The 21,630-nt window shown below is 52.7% G+C and overlaps 1 protein-coding gene across 6 annotated transcripts in view; it reads left to right on the plus strand.

The window, feature by feature from the left end:
- Window positions 1–21,630, plus strand: part of CNTFR (ciliary neurotrophic factor receptor) — a gene marked incomplete at its 3' end in the record, with an annotated part of 175,404 nt that overhangs the window by 55,204 nt on the left and 98,570 nt on the right. Inside the window, exon 1 of one of the 6 annotated variants that reach the window (XM_084505081.1) lies at window positions 5,765–5,901. The exons of 4 other annotated variants lie outside the window; for them this stretch is intronic. Of the gene's footprint in view, window positions 1–5,764; window positions 5,902–13,866; window positions 13,949–21,630 lie in introns of those variants that run through there. One more of the 6 variants, XM_084505080.1, reaches the window with a different exon arrangement.

Raw genomic sequence — 21,630 nt, forward strand, 5'->3', positions numbered from 1 at the left:
CCCCTTAACATCAGTGCCGTTAAAGCAGCCTTATTAGGATGCTGCCCTTCACCAAGGAACTCTGCTCTCGAAAAAGAGCATTAAAGATTCAACAAATAGCTGAGAATTGGGATTGATCCTAACCTCCCATAAATGGGAGTACCTTCCCCCATTAATCAGCCTTGGTTTTCACTTACAGGATGATGGCCTCAGTGCTACACTTCTTCAAGACTAAAAGCACGTTAAATATTTATCACAGCTGAGTATTCACTTCCCCCTCTATCGCCAACTGAGCTCTGCTGCACAAGCCTGCATTGGCTTGACAGGTTGCGTAGCGAGGTGGCATGCCATTAGGAAACCTCTTGTGCCAGCATGCTTCAGTCATTTGCTGCGCTAAGCACGGAGAAATGGTGGCATCTCTCATCTTGAAGCATGGTCAGCATGGGACTGTATTATAAAGTCCCGCTGCCTGCATTTGCACGGGTAGATTTAATATGCTTGGGTTTGCTCTCAAGCAGAAGCTGGTGGCGGTGCGTGCTCAGCATCCACGCTCCTCCACAGCTCCTTTAACCTCCAAAACGGGACGATTGCCTCCAGATCCCTCAGTGGGAGCAGCCCCTGTGTGTGCTAGGGCTTTGCCCCATGCCAAGGACAGTTCAGAGTGCATTGCCCTTTGCATTGCACTGCCAGGAAAGCAGCTCCCCGTGCTGTTTTGCTTACGGCTGTGTGCGCAGCCCCGGTGCCATCCTCCTGCTCTGAAGGATGCCGGCAGCGCTGTGCGCTTTCCTGGCGCGCTGGGAGGAAGCTTTTAGTGCCTCGGGAGGCTTGAAATGCCGGCAGGGTGTTTAGTGGTCCAGTTGGTCTAAACATATGCACGAAAGTCCTTGATAATTGTGCCAGGTGTATCGTAGCATTTCAGGGAGAGGCTATTTTAGGAGCATCGCTGAAAGCTGTCTTTTCTTTTTTGCTCTCCGAGCATCTCTCAAAAGGCAGCTCCATCTTCAGGAGTTGCTGAAATCCTCACAGGTTGAAAAAACCGGGGGCAGCTCAATACCGGTGCCCTCAGGCACTGCTGCAGGCGAGCCTTGAGCCCTGCGTGGTGCCCCTGCTTTAGCTGGTGAGGAAGAGCTCCCCGCGATGCTGCAGGGAGTTTTGCCTCTCCTTGGGGCACACTGCACATGGACAACCCCTGGGTTAGTGCTTTCCCTTGTGGGGTTGGCATCGTGGTGATGCATCTCCCCTGTGTCCAGATCCCCCTCTCTGCCTGCAGCTTGAGTGGCCGGTGTGTGCAGCCTCGTTAGAGCCGTTTACACGTACGGTCACACAATGTGTTTCATTATCCCTGTATCAAACTTGTTTTGCTGCTGTCACGCACCAGGAAAGTTAAACACGTCTGATCAAAGGCATGTAAACACAGCTTCAAAACAAATGCCCTCGAGCCCTGCCAAAAGCGCAGAGCTGTCTCTGAGCAAGCCCCATCTCCTGTTCCCACATGTGCGCCTCCTCCTGCTCCTTCTCCGAGGTTCCTGAGAGCTGCCTTGGTGGCAGCGGGACCACTTGTCATCCTGCCCAGCAAGTGTGGCCCCAGGGTGTCACTGTGGGGCTAGGGACAGCCTTTATGCCCCACTGGAGACGGGTGAGTTGAAGCTTGCACCCCTGGCACAGGGTCTGTGATGGCACAAGATCACCCGTGAAATTGGGAGATTGCTAAAAGGCAGGGAATTTTCCCACTCTTATGTACTGGGCTGCTATGTACTGTCAGTCTGTGTAGTTGCAGACAAGTTTTCATTTTATTCCAGCCTCCAGGAGGACTAGATGTGTGCCTTAAATGGGGATGGAAATTTGGGGGATTTTGCAGGCTCCAAAGCAGGTGTTTTTAGAAAACACTAGCTCGCTTGAAATTTGCCAAAATCCTATTCACTGCTCGGCTATGAGCACAAACAGAGAATAGTTTGGGAATTCATGAGCTTGTGAACTGACCCCGACACTGGCAACGAGTTGCCCAAGGTCTTTGCCAAGTGCCTTTGAATAATGGACGTGTCAGAACCAGATGGGGTTGCAAATGTTGGGTTGTTAGTGCCCGCTGCCCATGCCAAGCTGCTCCGTGCCTGCCTGCGGGGCTCGTCCCCCGAGCCAGCACTCGGGAAGGTGCATTCCTCCCGGCCGGGTTGGCAGTGCCACGAGTCCCCCTCAGAGCACCCAGCTGTGCTGGCGGGGTGGATAAAACTGCAATCATCCACCCACTGTGCCGCTGGACGGTCCGGGCAGGCTGCGAAGTGCCCTGCAGGCAGTGGGGACATGGTCAGAGGTTAATGATGGTGTCAGCCTTCATAAATCATCCCTAATGAGGCTTGGGAAATCGTTGGTTTGGAGCCTGCGATGTGCGGCTGGGCTGAGTTGTCTTTCCTTTGCTTCGGACTTGGTTCCCTTTCAGATTTTTAGGGTTATTATCGGGGAAACCTTGGTGTGGCTAGAGGTGCTGGAGGCTTTCCCACCACTTTGGGTAATGAGTGGTTCTGGGCTCTGCCTGCACCCCAATTCTGGGCAATGGTTGGCTTATTTACTAAAGACTAAATACATTTTTCTATGTTTTTTGTCCCCACAAAGGTATCTCATGCCTCCGTAGGGCAACAGAAATCTCAGGCTGGAAGACATTGCCCAGGTCTTGGTTCAGAGGAGCAGGCTGTGAGGGAATCAGGATTACATGGCATGATGCTGCTGGGGTCAGGCTGGACGTGCCTGAGCCATGGCACAGCCAAAGGGCCATGGGACCCTCTCTGGAGGTGCCATCCCACCTTGTCACGGGGACCATGGTGTGGGGACAGCCACAAGTCAGAACAATTCGCCTGGGAGAAAACCATCACTTGCTTGGGATGGTGGGACCCCAAATAAGATGCTAGGTGGGAGAAGAAGAAGGAGGAGGTCACTGGGATCCCCCACAAAAGCCATCTCTGGGGCTGGCAGCGGTGGGCTGCTCTGGACCGTGTGTGGTCCCCGTGAAAGCTGACAGCCACCGGGATGCTGGGAGGAGCGCAAGGCGCATACAGTGAATATTCCCGTATTATTTATAAAGTACTGCCATGGCCCTGGAAGTGTTGGGACTCTCAGAAAAGCTGCAGGAATGCACTAATTAAAGAACACAATGGGAATGTAAATTCGGAAAGCTCCCCAGGGGGAAGCGGCGCTGGGGGGGAGCTAATTTGCCAGTCCCCGCTCCTCCCCTGCAAGCTGGCTGAGACACTGGAGCAATTAAAGAGGAATTTGAGTGTTAAATATAATCTGGAATTGTGTTTTTGGCTTTTTTTGTAATTGGTTTATTTTTCTCTTGGGTAACTGTGTTTCCAATTCTGTAATCGGGACTTTAACCCTCTGTTCTGCTAGAACAAGGGCTCGGTCTGGGGGGCCACCGGGTCAGGGCCGCTCAGATTTGGCAAGAGATGTCCCCTGCCTTTGATGTAATATATGGCTTGTCAGAACTGTCTCCTGAAATCAGTCCTAAGAAAACAGATTTGTTTGTTTGTTTGTTTTTGCCTGCCCATTTCTCTTCTGCATGGTCTGGCTCCCTCTTTTGTGCTGTTTTGACTTGTCTTGCCCTGTTCAGGAAATACGTGTGTTTCGTGTCGTTTGATCTGTGGCCAGGAGCTTTGACTCAGGATAGTGACTGCAACGTATTTGTCTTTTTATTTTATTCTAATTTAATTTTATTTTTTTTAATAAACTTTATACAGTCCTGGGTGACAAAACAACCTAGGAGACTCCATTAGGGATCTGAGGTAAAATAAAGACATGTTCAGCCTCTGGTGATTATCAAGGGAAGCTATCAGCTCACATCTCACTTGGCATTGATGGTTTGGGTCAACCATGTTCTCATGGCTGTATTTGCAGTTGAGCAAAGAGTTCGTGTGTTAGAGGGTTGGCTTTTTTTTATTTTTCAGTTTTCATCATCTCAAGCTGACCCTTTAAAGCGTTTTGTATTGAAAGGTGTCTCCAAAGCTTGCAAAATGGCTTGGAAAGAAAAGCTGCTGTGATTGCTGCTGGGTTTTCCTGTGATGGTTTGGTTGTTGGATCATTCTAAGATGGTGCACCTAACGGAAATAGGGAAGGAAACGGAAATAGGCAGGAAATAACATGTTGCATGGTCTTCTCTCTTTTTTTTTTAATTTTTCTGATTCACTGAAATATTTAGGCAATTTTTCCCACCTGCATTAGTTGCCAGAGATTCCCATCCCCATCAAACTCCTATTTGGGGAGGGAGTAGAGGGCTCTCCAAGCTGAGACTCTTGAAAACACGATCTGTGCACTTGAAAACACATCCATGTGTGACATGAGTACCCTCAGAGTGCTGGGACTTTGTGTGGCTGTGGGTGCTGCCTTCACTGACGCGCTCAGTGCTTCATCCTACGATAGCATCCTTGGTCCTAACCCTGCAGCAGTTGAATTCAGTCTCCCCTGCGTGTTCCCCCCTGTCTGGGGATTTCCCGTGGTTCCCCATCCCCTCTCTGCATCTGGATCCAATCTCTGCATGTGATGAGAAGTCGCCCTGAGTCCAGGACCCTGCTGCTGCCACCGTTCCCCCTCTCCTGCAGCACAGGAACGGGCTCGGGGATTTGGTGGTGTCAGGAGGTCCCCGCCGGGAACCAGAGATTGCCCAGCAGTTCCCCTGGATTTATTGTCATTAGTTCTGGTTTATTTCTCCGAAAATAAATGCTGATTGAAGTAGCACAAAAATATGGGAGGAAACAGTCTGAGGGAGGCTGCGGAAATAAAGGTTTAGAGATCTCGATGGGTCCCCCCTCCTCCTCTTTGCTCCCACCTCTGAAAAATACAGAATTATAAACCCTTCTGTCTTTATTTACTGTAGGGCCTACAGACTCCTTCCATCGCCCACACTGGACAATCTGGGGAGGCAAACTAGCAGAAAAACAGTTTTCCATGCATTTGGAGATGGGGAGGGCAGAGCTGGGAGCACCTTCACCCTTCCCCGGGCTGGAAGCTGTTGCGGAGCCCCAGAGCAAAGCCCGCGCCTCCCAGGTCACTGGCCAGAGCTTTCTCTTCCTCTCCTGCCTGCAGCGCCAGGGAAGGTCTTTTGGGGACCGGGCTGGGACCTGCCAACACTCGGGTTCACGTCCAGGCTCCAACACGGCGTTTTCCTGTGCGACCTCCGGCCAGCCTGCCCCGAGGCATCCCGCTCCCCCCAGCTCCGGCGCGGATAATTCTCCCTTCCTCTCTCCCTCACCATCTGAAGTTAGTTTCCTCTAGATGACAGGGGTCAGGAGGACTCGGGTGCTGAAAGATCAGCATGTGCTTTCCTGGATCGGGGCCTCGCATTCCTCCTGCGCGTCCAACTGGATGCTGGACCCCTCCTAGGCTGCTGCTCCGGGTTGTGCAATGCCGGACGCTTGTCCAGGCCCCTGGGATTGCTTTGGGACGGAGCTGGTTGATGGCTTCTCTGTCACCCGGGGTGATTTAAGAGAGGGCAGCAGCCTGCGCTGCCTCTGTTAGAAGCTCTGGGCTTGGTGTGGGAGAAGGGTCTGGGCTTGCTGTCCTGGTCCGTGTGCTGCTGCCTGGGCTCGCGTGGCTTTTTGGGGGGATGCCGTGATGGGGGATGAGACCGAAGCTGCAGCAGCATCCTGCACCGTGCCACGTGGGGCTGCGCTGGCCCGCGGTCCCTGCAGCAGCTTTTCTGTTGGCAGGAAAGCTAGATTTGATCACACGGATAAATGCAAGATTTAAAACAGAGGAGCAAACTCTGTGGGCTGGGCTGGGCTGACGGTGACTGTCGGTGCTCGGTCCTATCCCCAGCCGACACATTTAACGCACTGGTCTGGGACGGCAGCTCGAGTCTCTGCCCTGCTGAGACAGTGCTCATCCTTGTCTCTGGGCTGGGAAAAAGCTTCTGAGAGGATCTTGGAGGGGACCAAGGTAAGTCACATCCTCGTCGAGCTGTTTGCGTAGCTGTGGGTGCTCATGATTGCTCCGACAGCTCCACCTTTCCCTTTTGCCAAACACCCAGGTCAGGCATCCCTCTGCGCCGAGGGAGCGGGCACCCATTTCTTGGGGCGACCCTGGGTAAGCATGCAGGAGCCCAGCTCATGCCATGCTGGCCACATCCCTGATGGCAACATGATGGAGCACGCGGCGGCTCTGGGCTGTGCTTTTTGGGGTGCGCCAGTGACCCACAGCCCCTGTGCTCCCACCTTGGCCATGTCCCCTCCTTCTCACCAGCTCCAGCCCCAGCCCTGCCACCCCCGGGTGCTGACAGCCCGCGGCACAGAGCCTCTGCCGTCACCCAGCCCTTTGTTCGCTCGACCGCCAGCCCTGCGCTGCATGCGTTTTGTTATGGTGCCTGTGAGACACTGACAACCTGCTGACATTCACATTTATTTTATTTTTATTTAGTTTTGCTCCGCTGCCCCCGTCACCCCGAACCCCGGCACCGAGTCCAACTCCCCGTTAGCGGTTACTTGACATCTCACCGCTTCCTGCTGCTCCGAGGAGCTTTGCAGAGAGCTTTAAGGCTGCCCCTGTGTGTCCTCAGACAGGCAGAGCATCAAACCTCGTGCAGACAGCGCACCGGGGCAGCTGCCTGTGCCGGCCCAGGGATTTACTACAGACAGTTTGTTTTCCCAAGGAAGTTAGTTTCCAAGATAGCATCTGGTTTTTATGAGGTCTGATCAAATAAGGTGGTATGTGTATGAGTGTGTGTGGTGTGTGTGTGGGGGGGGTGTTTTTATGTTTGTACGCCTGTTTTTAAAGTTTTATAAATAGCGGAGTGATGAGTTGCTTGACTCCTTTCAAAACTGCATCTCTTGTGGCCATGATTTTGCTGAAATTATTACTGAATCCAGAAAGCAAGCCGTATCTCTGACCTGAGCAAAGGGCTGTGTGGCTACTCATACCTTGCAACCCATTAGCATTGGCAGGAGGTACTGTTATTTTCAACACCGATGCAGAATTATTCTTTTGGTGCCTTGCCCATGGCATGAGAAGCAGTCAGCCGTGGAGGTTATGGGTGAAAAACAGATAATTTTGCAAGCAACTTGTTGGCCCATTGAAGCTATTCAGCAAATAGTAACAGAGCCGTAATGTGTTCTTGGGGGCTTGTGCTCACTTTGCAAATAATTTGCCTGGAATAAAAAAGGTTAAAGGTTTGAATGTGCTTTTGTAGGCAAAGCTGCGGAGAGAAGCTGCGTGCAAGTTTCCAAAGGGGCTCTGGGCTTTCATCGGTGTGCAGCGAGTCCTACGTGGAGGAAATGGTAAAAAAAGGACCAGAGGGAAACTTGCTGTGGAGATGATTCTGCTTGTGTTTGTTTCTTTTAAAGCTCCGGTTGAAAGGAAGAAAAAGAGAAATGAAAGCACAACTCTCTGGTGTTGCCTTTAGGAGGGATTTCTTGGCAGAAAATTTGAGAGGGGAGGAAAATTCACCAAAAAATAGTGTAGTAGGAGAAGATGGGACTCTATCTGTGGCCTGCTCATTAATGGGTGATTAATAAGTGATGTGCTAATGGCGCATGGGGACCTGGTTATTTGTGTCTTCCCATCTGGGTAGGTTTAAAAGTGTCTACACAGCCATCTCATCTCATCTATATTTCAATGCCATCATCTCCCTTCTTCCTTCTTTCTTCCTTCCTCCACGTGCATCACTTTCACTCCCCCTACCCCAGACGGGGCAGGCACGGACTCATGGTGCGGGGTTCAACTCCTCCAGATCCCACCGGTGCTTCGGCCAACCCTGCCATCCCCGGGATAAAGCCATCCCAGCAGGACCTGCCCTTCTGCTGCCTTTTGGAGCTGCTTCCCTCTCCCCCCAGCCGGCTCCTCGGGATGCCAGCGGTTAATCCCCTCTCCCGCGGAGCCCACCCTGCCGACAGGGATAACGCCGCGGCGCAGCCGCCCCTCGGCACATCCCCGACTCCGGGATTTGTTTTTCATTTCCGCTCTCTCCTCTCGCCCCCCTCTTTGAGAGGCGAGGGTTTGGCAGCAGATCCTGTCGCCCCCTTTGCTTTCCTGCAGAGGATCACGTCTTGGGGGTGTTGTGTTAGCGGCGACGGGGGGCTGAGACGAAGCTGCTGGATGTCTTCTCAGGGAAGGCATTAAAAGCAAATCTGCGCCTTCTCCCTCCTTGCTGCTCCTCTGGGGACCACCACCACGCTTCCCCAGCTCCCTCCCTTTTTTTTTTTTTTTTTTTTTTTGCTGTCCTGTGCACTTCAGTTTTTCTCACAAATCATTTTTGTATTTCTGAAAACTGGTACAGGACAGGGAGGCGAAATGCCAACCGTGCGGGACAGACAGGCAGCATAGTCGGTATTTGCACTGCTTTAGAACAAGCCAGCATCAGCTGGATCCAGGCTTTTCTTTGCAATATCAGAAAAGCAATGCCTAGATGCAAGAGAAATGCCTCTTGTTGGGATATGGGATTAATGGCTGATTTAGCATCCGCACCCAGACCTCATCTCTCAGCTAAGCCAGCAGCCCAGTGTCATTGCATTCATTTCTGGTTAGGTACCAGGTGTCCTGAAGGCACTTCTGAAACTTGTCCGCGTTATGAGAATATGGTGCTGCATTCTGACACTGGCTTTTATGAAGATCGGGGCGGCTGGTGTTTCACACAATGAATTTCTCCCCTTTCTGCTCTGGGAACGGCCAGGAAGCAGTTTATATAGAGGGGAGGATTTGGGGACAGACAGCCTGTGTGTGTGTGTTTATAAGAGAAACGGGAGAGGTAAAGCCTCCTGACAGCATGATAAAGAGCCTAAGAAAATAAAGCCTTGAGCTTTGATTGAAAGCCTGGATGCTGCTTTGCCCAGAAAATGCTACTGGTCGGTGTTTGTGCTGCTGCAAGCTATTTACCCAGTGCCTCCTGCCAGCACGTGTTTACATTGCTCCAGAGCAGCTCGCTTTTACAGCAGGGACCTGTCTGTTCACTTCTGGCTGTGCCCAGCCCTGCCACCCGAGGACGAGGTTTTTTGGGGTACGGGGACATTCAGAGCTCCCGAATGATGAGCAACACCAGGTCCCCATGGTGCCAGTGGCTTCCTGCACCAAATCCGCTGTGTGCATGCTCTTGCCTTGTTCAAAGCTGCCTTTCTGGGACCATTTTGCAAGCTGCGCTGCTCCCATGCACATTTCTTACCTTTAGCTGCAGTGTTTCTGGAAAACAGATGCAAAGTTTTCATGGGAAATTGTTCTAAGGTATTTGCTTAGCTCTGGTCATGTGTGGCGGAGGAGCGCACGGTGCCTTGCGGTGACCCAGGAGTCTCTGCTCAATTATTTGCCCATACAGATAAGAGATAAATGCCTTATGGTGCACACTTGTTTTTCCCAGTCTCTCATTTGGGATGAGGTGAGCATAAGCAGGGATTAGTTTGTTAAGCTGCGACAGTTCATTAAACTTCTCGGACTTTTTCTCTGCGTTTCCTCTCCAGACAGTGCTGGTGGCTGAGCCGAGTGTGTGTGCAGATACTGTGTGACAAGACAGGCGGTGGCAATTTTCATGATTTCAGTTTCCAAACACCCTTATCTATTTGCAAAGCCCACAGAGTGCCTGCAAGAACTGTTGCATTTCAGATACTTCTGTTCCTGAAAGCCTGTGGAAGCTAAGTTCATTTTTCTTGGCTATTTTTTACCTTGAAGCAAGCCTCTTTTTTATTTTCTTATTTTTTGAAAACTCTTGGCTTAGATGTGTAAAACTTGGTGAAATTAATGGGAGCCGTGCCCTGAATCTCCTCTGCAGCTTCTACATTCTCTGACTTGTAAACAGGGAGTCTGGTTTGCAGTGGGCTTTCGACCCACCAGAAGAAAACCCCAGGGTTTGCAGATAAAAGGAGCAATGCTCACAGCTCTGCCCTGTTCCTCTGCTAACGACCAGTTGTGCTAATTGTTGTGCAAAGAGCCTGGCGCTGAGATGGGTCGGATCCTGCCGGCACCTCCTGGGCTTTGCAAGGAGGCCACGGCTTGCAGCACTCGCTCAGGCTCTAGCAAGGGTTTGGGTGCCCTGTCGGGTAGCCCTGCCTGGGAATGTGCTCCCACTTGTGTTTTCCCAACGTGAAAACTCCTCTTTGAGCAGAAACGATTTGCATGCAAAGCCATGCTGCCCCAAGGCGGGTCTCACCCCGCGCGGAGCACAGAAGGGGCAGCTGAAGGGAAGACGTGTGAGCATCTCTGTGCGGCCACAGAAATCTCATTTGATCCTCTGTGGTGGGAAAGGAAATGGAGCAATAACCCAGGACAGTTTAATAGAGTTGGGGTGAAATACGGCTGTTTTTGTAAGCTGGTCTCTGTGCAGTGAGGGCTCTTTAGCCCGTTTGTTGTGCTTGGCTCTGCTCGGGATGTTGGCACCAGCTGCTCTGCAGGTGCACATGTCTTTGGCAGGAAGGAGCTGGGATTTGGGGATTCGCCTTGGTCGGGCTGGGGGAAAGAGGAAAAAAGCAATGAGAGACGATGTTTGTCTCTTGCAGGAGAGGGAGACGCATCTGTGGGAGGGGGAGCACGCAGCCCGGGTGCAGCTCTCATCCCGGAGCCAGGTCCTCTCCTGGTGGCTCCTTTTCCCTTCCCTGGACCAAGCAGGAGCAGATCCTTTAGGGTCAGGAGCTGCAGAGCCTGGCTGAGGCCAGCTCTTGTGAGAAGTTTGTATAAGCTGAGGGCAGATGAGATGGGGAGTGATAATGAGCATTGGCAACGTGTCCCCAGAATCATGAAAATGATGGCAAGGGGAAACATTTCTAGAGCTGAACCCATAGGGATGCAACTTTGGCTGGCCCCTGGCAGAAAAAATGCGTTTTTGGGGTGTGTGGTTCATGGGAACCAGCACCCCGAAAGGGCAGAGCATGGGCACGAGGTGTCCCCTTTATGCATTCTTGAGGGGTCTTCAGCTGGAGGAGATTTTTGCATGGCTAATCTGATAAATGTCTGATAAATGTGGCAATGCTTTGGGGTCTTACCAAGTCCAGGAGTCAAGTGGGGCTGGAGCTGGGCACAGGGGGCTTTGCCATCCTTCTCCCTTGGCTTCATCCACTCCAGCTGCCCCAGCCTCCAGGCTCCACACCAGTTTTGGAAAATGGGGGCAATGGAAGCAGACTGGGAGCCCTCCCAGCCCCCAGGTAGGGACTGTTGGGCCCCGCAGGGAGAGGAGGAGAGGTGGCTGGCATCTCCTCCAGCAAAACCCCGCAGCCAAGCCAGCAGCAGCAGACCTCCGAGCGCTGGCAGCGACCCAAGGCTTATTTGCTTCCTGCCACCCTTTCAAATTAAGAAAACGATTCATTTTATTTCTTTAATTTTCCAAATGGAAGTGAATTGGCCCTGCTGGCAGGTGCCTGATGGACGTTCCCTGCCACCTCCCGAGGGGGAAGAAGCTCGCCTGCCACCCTCCTTCTGCAGTGGGGACCCAGCCTGGCTGGTCGGGGTCTGGGGGACACTTTGTCCTGTGGGGAGCAGACAAGAAGCACCCAGGTGTCCCACCACGAGTAAAACAATCTCAGTGCTGAGAGGTCTTTTGGGGCGGCAGAGGGTGACAAAGGTGACAAAGCAAGCCGTGGCCCCCTCTCAGCTTCTCCTCCGTGGTGTTTTATGAGCGTGGCTTTTCCCCTCGCTTTTATTATGCTTAGCAGAGTGTTTCTCATGCATAGTCCCCTGCCTGCCTCAAGGGGACACTATCAATAAATGACATGGGCTTCACCGGGAGGACGGTGGAGGGTTCTCCCTTGCAAGGAGGCGCAGGGGTGGGATGCTCCCAGTGCCCAGCACCACCACTGAGTGCCCGGCTGGATGCGTGCATCTTCCCAGCTCCACACAGCGGTGCAGGGCTCTGCTGCGCCGGCTGCAGCGACGTCGGGGCCAGGAGGTGGCAAGGGGGAGATTATCCCGTCTGCACGGCGGCAATTATCAAATCTATACGCCGTGTCAGTGACATGAACCGCAGCCAGGCACTCGTGGATGGAGTGTGTGGCATGTAATTGGGTCTGGCTCCCCGATCTCTGTTAAATCTCATAGATCCGCTCCTAATCTCCCGCACCGTAGTCGCTCCTGGAGCTTTTTTTTCCACCTGCTGCTGTTTTTCTTGGTGCTGTCTCTCTCCTCGTCTGCCCTCCGCTGTCCCCCCCCTGTGCTGGGGCTGGGTGTCAATGCAGAAGCTCAGGGTTTTCAGGTTTTTCATGGCATCCCCATGCAAACTCCCAGGGTGGTGGGGTGCTATCAGTTGCATCCCCTCTCTGGCGAGCTCACCTCTGTGCCAGGAGCTGGGGTTGAGCTCTGCAACAGCTACAGTGCTCTCATCAGCAGGAAACAAGCCCAAGAAACTTGCTCTCCCCCTTGCGTTGCCCATGGAGATAAAAGCTCTGCCACCTGACAGCGAGATAAATTTGAACTCTTGCTAATTCTGGGGTAAAAAGGAAGCTCAGCAGCTGGGTTTCGTAATCCTGCGCGGGTGAGTTTTTCTGGGAGCCGCTGGTGCCGGCTCATTTTTACGTGGGTATTAGGGATGTGACAACTTAATTGCAGAGACTTCTCCAGAGGGGGAGCGGAAATCAATAGGTGTTGGTAAGGCGCTCGTTTTGAGATAAAGTCTATTTGTAAATTATAGTCATTTGTCTCCTTGCCACCTCCAAAGCAGTTAATTGTGAGCTGCCCGAGGCCCGGAGGGGTGCTGGGTTCTGCCCCGGATCAGAGCCAAAGCTCGAGCACGGGGTGCCCATGCTGCAAAGGGCAGAGCTCGCAGAGCTCGCAGCCCCACGGTGCTGCTGCCACTCTAGAGGGCTGAAGGTTGTGAATTCAAGCCCTAAAGTGTGTCCTGTAATCCTTTTCCTGGCCCGGAGGAGCGGCAGCCTATTCAGTTACCAGGGCAGGGAGGGCTGTGGGGTGTGCGCTTCCCAAAGGGCAGCCCTAGGCTGGAGGGAGAGCGGCCAAAAATACTCGGCTTATTTAGGGACTCGCCCTCCGAGGCTGGAGTGTAGCTTACTAAACAAAAAACACCCTGAAACTAGAGGCTGAGGTTTGCACGCTGGGGTGAAGGAGAGATTGGCTCTGCCCCAGATGGCTGCTAGCACAAACCTGGGCGCTTCCCTGCTCTCATCCCAGCCCCGCGGGGACGTGGCTCTCCTCGCGCTGATGCTGCTCAGCCTTTGCTCTACAGGTCCTCAATCAGCCACATGCTGAGCTTAGGGGTGTGTTGCAAGCAGGAGATTCAAGGAGCTCCTGCAGTCCCTGGATGTGGTCGGGGAGGGAGCAGATGGGCTCTGGGCCCAGCTTTGGTGTTGCATGGACAGATGGACACACATTGCCCCCACCCTGAGTGCATGCCGCAGATTGCTGCGTGCTCAAAGCAGTGCCCAGCTCTTTGGGGCACCAGTAGTGAGCAAATTTCAGGGCCACCCTGCACACTGTGTGCAATGAAGCCACCTTAGGAGGATGGGACAGCTGGAGGTGATGGGGAACACCTGCAGAAAGCACGTCCACCAGCCCTGTGCCAGCACCCCCAGAAATACCTGCATGCGTATGTATTTTTGCATACGGTGGAAAGGTCTGAACCAGCGCCACGTGTTTCCTACTCCACTCTTTGCTTAGGGCATCCTTTATTTTTCTGTTTATTCTCTCTGTCTTTTCTGGCCCTTCCCCACTCCCCATCTGTGCGAGCACGACCTCCCACCACCGCAGCCCCAACCTGCACATCCTGGGCTTGGAGGCTTCCTGGGGGCCGGCAGCCTCCCTGCACTGCTCCTCGCTGGTGCGGTTACACAGCTCTCCTCGGCACCCAAAAACAGCAAGCGACCAGGGAGGACAGCCCTGAGATAAGCAAATACAGCAGGGGAGGGCAGTAGGGTATTCCTCCCATCAGGCTGTTCGCTGGTTTCAGTTTGGATAGAGGGTTCTTAGAGCCTTCTCTGGAGGAAAAGGCGCACGGAGGATGGAGGAGCGTTCTTCAAACCTTATGGCCAACCCAGAGTGAGGGCCTCCTGCCTCGGGGCAGAGGAGCAAGGTGGGCACGGGGAGGTTTGCAGGCAGCCAGCGAAGCCCTGCAGGTGGGAGCTGGATGCGCCAGTTGTCTGTACGTGTGAGCGGACACGCGGGCTGGTGCACCTCGCACCGGGGCGCGGAGGAGGCTCGCAGCCTCCCCGGGGGCATGGCCGGGCGCACGTGACGGTATCCGTGCCTTGCACGCCGGCCACGTTGATCTCATGTGCTGAGCTCCTCGCAGGCACCCGAAGGAGTCATCGAGTGCGCGCTGATCACCGTGCGCTGCCAAAATCCTCTGGAATCTGCTCCCCTGCGCCGCCCCTTCCCAGGTCAGCGGCGGGGGCTGCGGCAGCAGGTGCTGAAACCCGTCCCTCCTCACGACCTGCCTCGCTTGCTTTTCCAGCACATTTTCCGGAGGTCAGTCGTCCCCTCCCCGCCGCTGGATTGCTTTCCTGCCCTTCCCACCTGCTCCTTCCACCCGGCAGCTTTTTTGGAGCTGGAGAGCAGCCTTGAGGGGGGCAGCGGGGGCGGAACATGAGTCGAAGGAGAAATCAATCCCGTCCTTGCTGGGGCTGAAATCTTGGAAACACTGTGCTCCCATCCAGCGGCTCTCGAAGAACCGGGGCCGAGCATGGCACCAGCTATTTCTGGCCGCTGGCAGCTATTCCTGGCCCTGACCTGAAGCTTGGTCCTTTCCCTCTCCTTCCCTGCACACGAGGGCGAGAGGAGCTTGGTGCGTGGAGGGGGCAGGCAGGCAGCAAGCTATAAATAATGGCACTTGTGGGTGGCTGCTGGGGAAGGCACCGAGCAGAAAGCATCCTGGCCCCATGGGCAGCTGGCACTCCCTGCCCTGTCCCCTCCCCAGGATGAGCAGGATGCCACGGAGCCAGCACCGTGCTTTTTTTGTATGGCTTTGGGCAAGGGGAGGGATGGGTCCGAGCTGTGCAACCACCTCGCACTTGCAGGGCTCCCTTGTTCATCCACCTCCTGCACACGGGATGAGCTTGCCAGGTTCAGCCAGCCACATCTACTGATGGATGGGGCAGAGGCTGCTCCGTGCCACGCAGCTTGAAGCTTCCCGAGCAGTTTTTTCCTGCTCTCCCTCCCGCTTTGCGTTTCCACGCCCTCACTTTCTGTCCCACTGCCTTTCCACCGTTCCTGTGCTCTCGCCTTCCCTCCCCACCTCTCCCAGTTCCCCCCTGCGCTTTTCACCTCTCCTTCTCTCTCTCCATCACTCCCCCGCACTCTCACCCACTCTCCTCCCTGCTTCCACTATTTTTATCCTCCTCCTACCCCATCTCCTCTCTCTCCTTTCTCTTCCTCGTGCTCCCCCCAGGCCCCTCTCTGCAACCGGGTACCGTTTTGCTCTGCAAACACCAGCTGCCTTGTTTTTCTAGCATCGCGGTAAATGTTTCCGCAGCGCTGTGGAGATCTCCGGAGCTGCCGAACAAAGGGACCTTTCATTTTAGCAGCGGGATGGAGGGCAACCGTACTGCTGGCCCAAGAGGTCGGCAGTCAGGGGGCTTCCCTGGCCACATCCAGCCCCCAGGTCGGGGAGCGGGGCAGAAGCCCATGGGGAGGACGGCGCTCCTGGAGCTGCTCGGGGTTTAGATTGTTCCCCCTCCCGCCTCTCCTGCTGCAAACCCGATGTAATCGTAGCAGGAAATTAAACATTTGAAGCGTTAACGTGATAATCTGCTTGTTTAGGCTTTTGGGGGCTGGGAGCTGAGCGTGTTTCTGCTGCCCAAGTGCCAGGAGGGAAGAGGACACGATGATGACAGGCTCCCCCTGGCATTCCCACCCTCCGGAGAAATCTCAGGGAGGGCTCTCCTTCAGATTTCTCCCCTCCACCCATCTTCAGGCTCCTGGTTGGGATGGTGTGGCTTTTCCTTTGGCCCCGATAGCCATATCTCATTGCTCATGCTGGTGGGACCAGGACCAGTAGTTAAACCCATTGCTCGGGATGAATTTCTTGGTGCTCTGATAATGCTGGACCAATCAGCTCAGGACCTGTGCACATCCCACATCCCTAAGGCAGTGGTTTAGGAGCATTGAGGCTGGAAAGGAAATAAATAAAAAGGTGCCATAAGCTTTCAGAGATGCAAAGAGGTCCCTGAAAAATCCTCCCTCGTGTCCCTGGGGCAATGAACCCTGGGTGTCACACTGTGAAGAAGGTTCAAGCTGCACTCCAGGAGCACCGTTCCTCACAGGAGGGGTGATGCTGGGTGAGGAGGTGGAGGTCTCATCGCCAGAGGTGGTGAGGAGCAGGGCAGACCCCGTCAGGATGGCTGTGCCAGGCAGGATGCAGAGTGCATTGCTCTGGGTGGGTTGGGGAACCAGGCAGGCGATGAAGAATGCACGTCCTGTTGCCTTGTCTGGGCTCCTCAGTGGTCTATAAAGATGGCTGTCATGAATATATTATGTTTTTTTAATTCCTTTTTTATGTCAGACTTGGATTGTCTAATAGACGCTTGCATTGTAATTTTTTACTTTAATAGGAATCATTTGTAGAGAGATCTGCTGAGCTCAGCATCCCGGCTGGAGCTTTTGCATTATCGGGAGTTGCTGTCTTTGCAGATGGATGAGTTTCAAGGATTTCTAAATACACAGGCCTATCTGTCTAAACAAAAGTTCAAACGCCGTGCAGTTCACTGGTTTGGAGCAAATGTCAAATGGGCAGGGACTGGGCCACCGCTGCTAAACAAACCTCTGTCCTGTTTTCTTTTGCGCCAGCCGTGCCTGCATGATTATATTCCAGTGTTGTGTGGCTGTGAGACTGGGTTGACCAAGTGTCTTTGGAAGATCTGGTCATTTGTGGGCAAGGCAGAGCCTGCTCATCCTGGACCAGAGAAATGGCAAAGGAGTGAGCGACCCTTCCTAAGGAGCATTGGTCCTCTCCAATGGCTGTGGGTGCTCGTCTCGTGCTTTCCTAAATAATGCCCCAAAATGGGGCATCCAGAGCCACTGGCAGTGGAAGCAGGGAAAGCTGTTGGTGCATCATGAGTTTTAACTGCAGCATTTCTGATAAAAACACAGCTGTTTGCAGACAGACATGCCACCAGGAGATGCTTTTGGGCTGTTGCCTTGCCCCTGTGCCTGTATCTCCAAGGGCAGGCAGAGGGGACCACACTTTCCCCAGTCGTGCCTGGGATAAAAGTGACTTTTGGTTTAAAACAGGCAAGGCTGGGGGCCAGGTCGCATCCTGCACTGCTTCCCTGACTGGTCCTGGCCCCTGTCGGGCAGGCTTTGTGGGATGGAGATAGCAGCCTGGCGTGGGAGACAGGAGACCTTTTTCCCTGACACCTGCATATGGTGCGACTTCGGCACGGCCTCTCGCATCCGGTGTTTTCTGTGTGTTTTCCGAGGCGCTTTGCATCAGCTCCTTGGCCAGTGCTGGGGAGGACTGGATTGGAAAGGAAAGGGATTTTCATACTTCATCTTTTTCTCGCCGGGGCCTGAAACGTGAGCGCCTCCAAGGCGTTGCCGAATGAGGTGGTAATGTGTTCATCAGCTGGGAAATCACCGGGCCTCGGAAAAACGGGAAGGGGAGAGATGGAGAGACGTGCAAGGGCTTTAGGCTGCAGAGGGAGGATGTGGGGAGCATGGTGTGGAGGAGCATCCCAATGGCCCTGCACTTGGCAGGGTGTCCTGCCTCAGTTTCCCCACCCCAAGCTGTGGCTGCCCTTAAAGATGCACTGGAAGCCACGCTCCCCACCCAGGGTTGAGGGAGGCATGGGAAGAGAGAGAACCCAAGTCAATAACCACCTAGATACAGCTCAGAGGTGTAGCAGGGAGCCTGCCTGCTGCAGGGCATGGGTTGACCCTTGGCTGTGCCCAGCTGGGACCGGTCTCCTGCGGGGAGCAGGTTGTTTTCTCCTGGCTGGATGTGGCTTTAGTCTGCAAGACCTCGTGCTGGCCACGGTGGTGACATTTCCCTTGCTTTTCCTGCTCTGTTCCCCAGGATGTGTTGGTACCACTGTGCGCCATCAGGTCACCTGAGATACCTTCAGAGCGTTTTGGTTGTGCTCTTGCCTTGGGTCTGCGCGATGCTCGAGGCAGCACAGCCCACGTGTGTAAATAAATCCACCCCAAGTGGCTTTCCTTTTCAGTTTTGTGGACTCTTCTACCCTCCTGATATTTGAGGGTAAGGAGAAACGTTCACCGGCCGTCTCTCATTGCTCCCTACCCCTCCTTCCTCTTCCTGTTTACCCGCCTCCTTTTCATTACAGTCTCCAACTTCTCCGTCTCGCACTCTGCTCTTTCTCTACATCTCATTGCTTTTATTGCCTGTCTCTGAGCAGAAACCCTTTTCCTCTGTCTTTTTTATGCAGGATATCCAGAATTGATTGGAGCGTTCCAGGTCAGGCCACACCGCTGATTTACACCATCACGTATTTTATAATCCTCTGCCTTCATATATAACCTAACATTTTGTTTGCTGTTTGAGCAGTGGCTGCAGAGCGAAGGCTGACATCACTTTGCTGGCCGGTTTCAGCTAATTTAGACTGCAGCAATGTGTGTGATTAGTTCAAAACACTCCTTGCAGCGAGCGGTGCCGTGCATTTATCAACACGCCGGGCTTCCTCACTGCCTCGTGCTGCTGCTGGCTTTGAAGGTCTCTGCCATCCATCATGTTCTTGATTAGCCTAAATAATATTGTCATCTGCCAGTTTTTCCTCCTCATTGCTCAGCCCTCTTCAAAGCATTAATAAACAGATTAGAGTACGTTAATCCTCATCCAAAACACCGAGGTGCTTCTCCAGCAGGCTGCCTCCGTGCAGAAAGCATTCAGACCTTTCCAACAGGCTGGGGACGCACGCCGCTTCTTTGCAGAGGCGATATTGGGTCACTCTGCAAGAAACTGGCCCATGCCAGCATTTTATAATCCCATCTGCTGCTCCAGAGTGAAATACCTTTTCTTCAGAAATGTCATTTTGGCCATCTATGAAATTCAGGTTCTCAGACATAATTAAGAGCGCAGTGAAAGGCAGTAGAGAAAATGCTGTTGCTTTTATTACAGATACAAACACTTTTATTTTCTGACATTCCTACAACTCTGCCCCGTTCACATTATGAATGATTAATATTGGTCTGCGTGACTAAATATGGTTCTAGTGCTAATACTTTCAAATGCAGCTATTGTGCATTTAAATGGCAAGGGACTTTTTAGTAAAATACTTAGGATTTTGGTTTCATGGGAATAGCAGAGTTTAATACGAAAAGTGTAGAGTATTATTGATGAGCGATATGGTGAAATTATGTATGTGGACATATGCTTACAGTTAGATCAATAGATGTTATTAATGTGTAAAGATATCATTTTTATGTTTCTTTTTTTCCAAAGGGTTTTGTGGTTAGCTTATTTTTTGAGCTTATTGATGAAAGAATAGTATTTATTTTGAGAAGTCAATGATTCAGATCAGGGCAATTTTTTAATGGGCTGTAACTTCTAAACAGAGCAATAAATTTTTGTTGTCATTTACAGAAGTATTTCCCTTTGCACTGAAGATGAATGTTGCAGCCTGCAGGTCAATGGCTCAGTTCTCCCCGAAGGTGAATTCTGGAGGAGCTGAGCTGGGATCTTCACAGTGGAAGCAGCTGGCAGCTGAAATGTCTTTAAACTGTGTTATTTGGGAAAGGAAGCAAAGGAAGAGTGATCACAACCAAGTTCACCATTTTACTATGTATTGCCCAAATTGAAATAAATATAATTTTAAAGAGCAGAAGAAACAGCAGAAACAGCACAACCATGTCCTAGTTTGTAGCCTTCAGCTTCGTGCAAGCAGTTTCTGCTCTGGAGGCTGCATCAGCATCAGCAAAGCCGTGCTTCTTGGAGCTCTCTCTTCCCTTCTGCACTTGGGTTTTCTGCTCATGAATATGCCCTGGCAGTGACTCTGCTGGTCATTGCTGTGTGAAACCACATGAGTTGTGTTTGCTTTAACCAGCTGGCTGATGTTTGTACCGGGCAGCCCACAATCGCTGTGCTGGTGGAAGAGTGGCTGCTTGCTCCCTCTTCCCTTCCTTGTTGTTATTTATTTATTTTTTTTCTGTTTTACTTTTAACTCCACTGTCTATCTCAAGCTGGGCTGTGGAAAGGCAGTGAAGTGCACTGCAGCTTGCCTACTCTCCAAAAAGCGAGCAACCTGCTTTTGGAGCAGGAGGAGGCTTTCGGGGCCCTATTAGGTGTCCAAAGCATGTGCTTTGTCAGCTTGATCTCATTCTGCTTGAGCTGCTGCAGGTGTCTCATAGTTGTTGTGGCTGGTGGGTCTGTGCTTGCCCATGAGGACTTCCCCTGCCACTGCCCATGCCTCATCTTCTGATGGCCCGACTCCTTCTGGCTGCCTGGTGTGCACAGCTGGGGGAAACACCTCCACAGAGCTGAGGAGAACTGGGGGACACGGGCATTTGGCTGGGTGGGAGCTCAGCACCCTGACCGCTGTGATGGCTTGGAGGTGCTTCCTGGGAAAAGGGAGGAGAGCATCCTTCTTTGGAGGGTGTAGATGTCACATCTCCTCCACTGGTTCTGTTTTATCTGTGGGTCATGCAAGCAGTGATTTTTGTAATGCTAGGAAAGAGGTTGGAGAGGTGGTGGTTTGGTTTTGGTTGTCCGTGTAGTGGCGAGACCAAGTTTCTGCCCTAACCATGACTTTGGCTCACATCCTCGCTGCCCAGACTCCCACCTCGTCCCCTAGCTGTAGGGAAACCAGGAGGTGCTTTTCATCCATTTCCCCTTTTAGAGGATGGCGGTAGCTCTCCTCTGCTCTGATTTTACTCACCAAATAGGATGAAAACAGATGAGGTCAGTGGCGTCTATACAGGCAGATTTGGCCTCCATTTTCTGTTTACTAGGACTGCATTAGTTATGAATAATGGTGCGTCAAACCACTCGCTCCAAGCAATTTATTCATGGGATTTGGCCCCGCTCGCTGTCTGCGAGCTGCCTGCCAGCAGGGTCTGATTTTTAAAATACACTTGCAAGCACGCAGCCGTACGCCCGAGCTGCTCGTGAACGCATCGGGGCCCCCGGGTGCTGCAGGGTGGGGGTGGCAGTGCCATCAGGGCACCGTGGCCGGTCCCCAAAGCCCCTAATTCAGTGTGCAGAGGGGCAGAGGTGGTGTCTGTTTGCAGCAGGGTGCAATTAGATAGATGGAAGAGGAGAAGTGGCGGGAGGCTTTAAATATTCTTCTTTCTCCTTTTGCCCAGGGGACATCATTATGCTAAGCTACGCACACGCACGCGATCCTGAACCTTTAAGGCAGGAATTCCTTCCCCGACTTGAGAGAGACGGCAACGATTTTGAGTTCGTTTCTCGCCGTCTGGCAAATTTTACGTCTAATTTTTGCTCTGTCACATCCCCGCGGAATAACCATTGATTTATATCATGGCCGAGCCCAGACCAAATGCTTTCTCGCTGGAGTACGGATACCTGTATTCTCTCCAAGAAAGGTTTCTGCTCCCCACGCTTTGATAAAAAGGCCAAAACTAAAGAAACCCCCACTTGCTGTGATGTCTGTGGAGAAGGGAACACAATAGCCCATGCGTGAAGGGAGGCAATCGCGGGTCAGGTCTGCTCACCCGTCGCCGGTATGATGTGCACCGCTCGCTATTGTTTTCTGGGGTATTGCACTTTTGATTGATTGCTTAATTTGTGCGCCTGTGTGATAGTTATTGTCATGTGATGGCTCTTTTGTCGTGCTGGACTGA

The sequence above is a fragment of the Aythya ferina genome (genome assembly GCF_964211825.1).
Source record: "Aythya ferina genome assembly, chromosome: Z".
NCBI classification, from domain to species: Eukaryota; Metazoa; Chordata; class Aves; order Anseriformes; family Anatidae; genus Aythya; species Aythya ferina.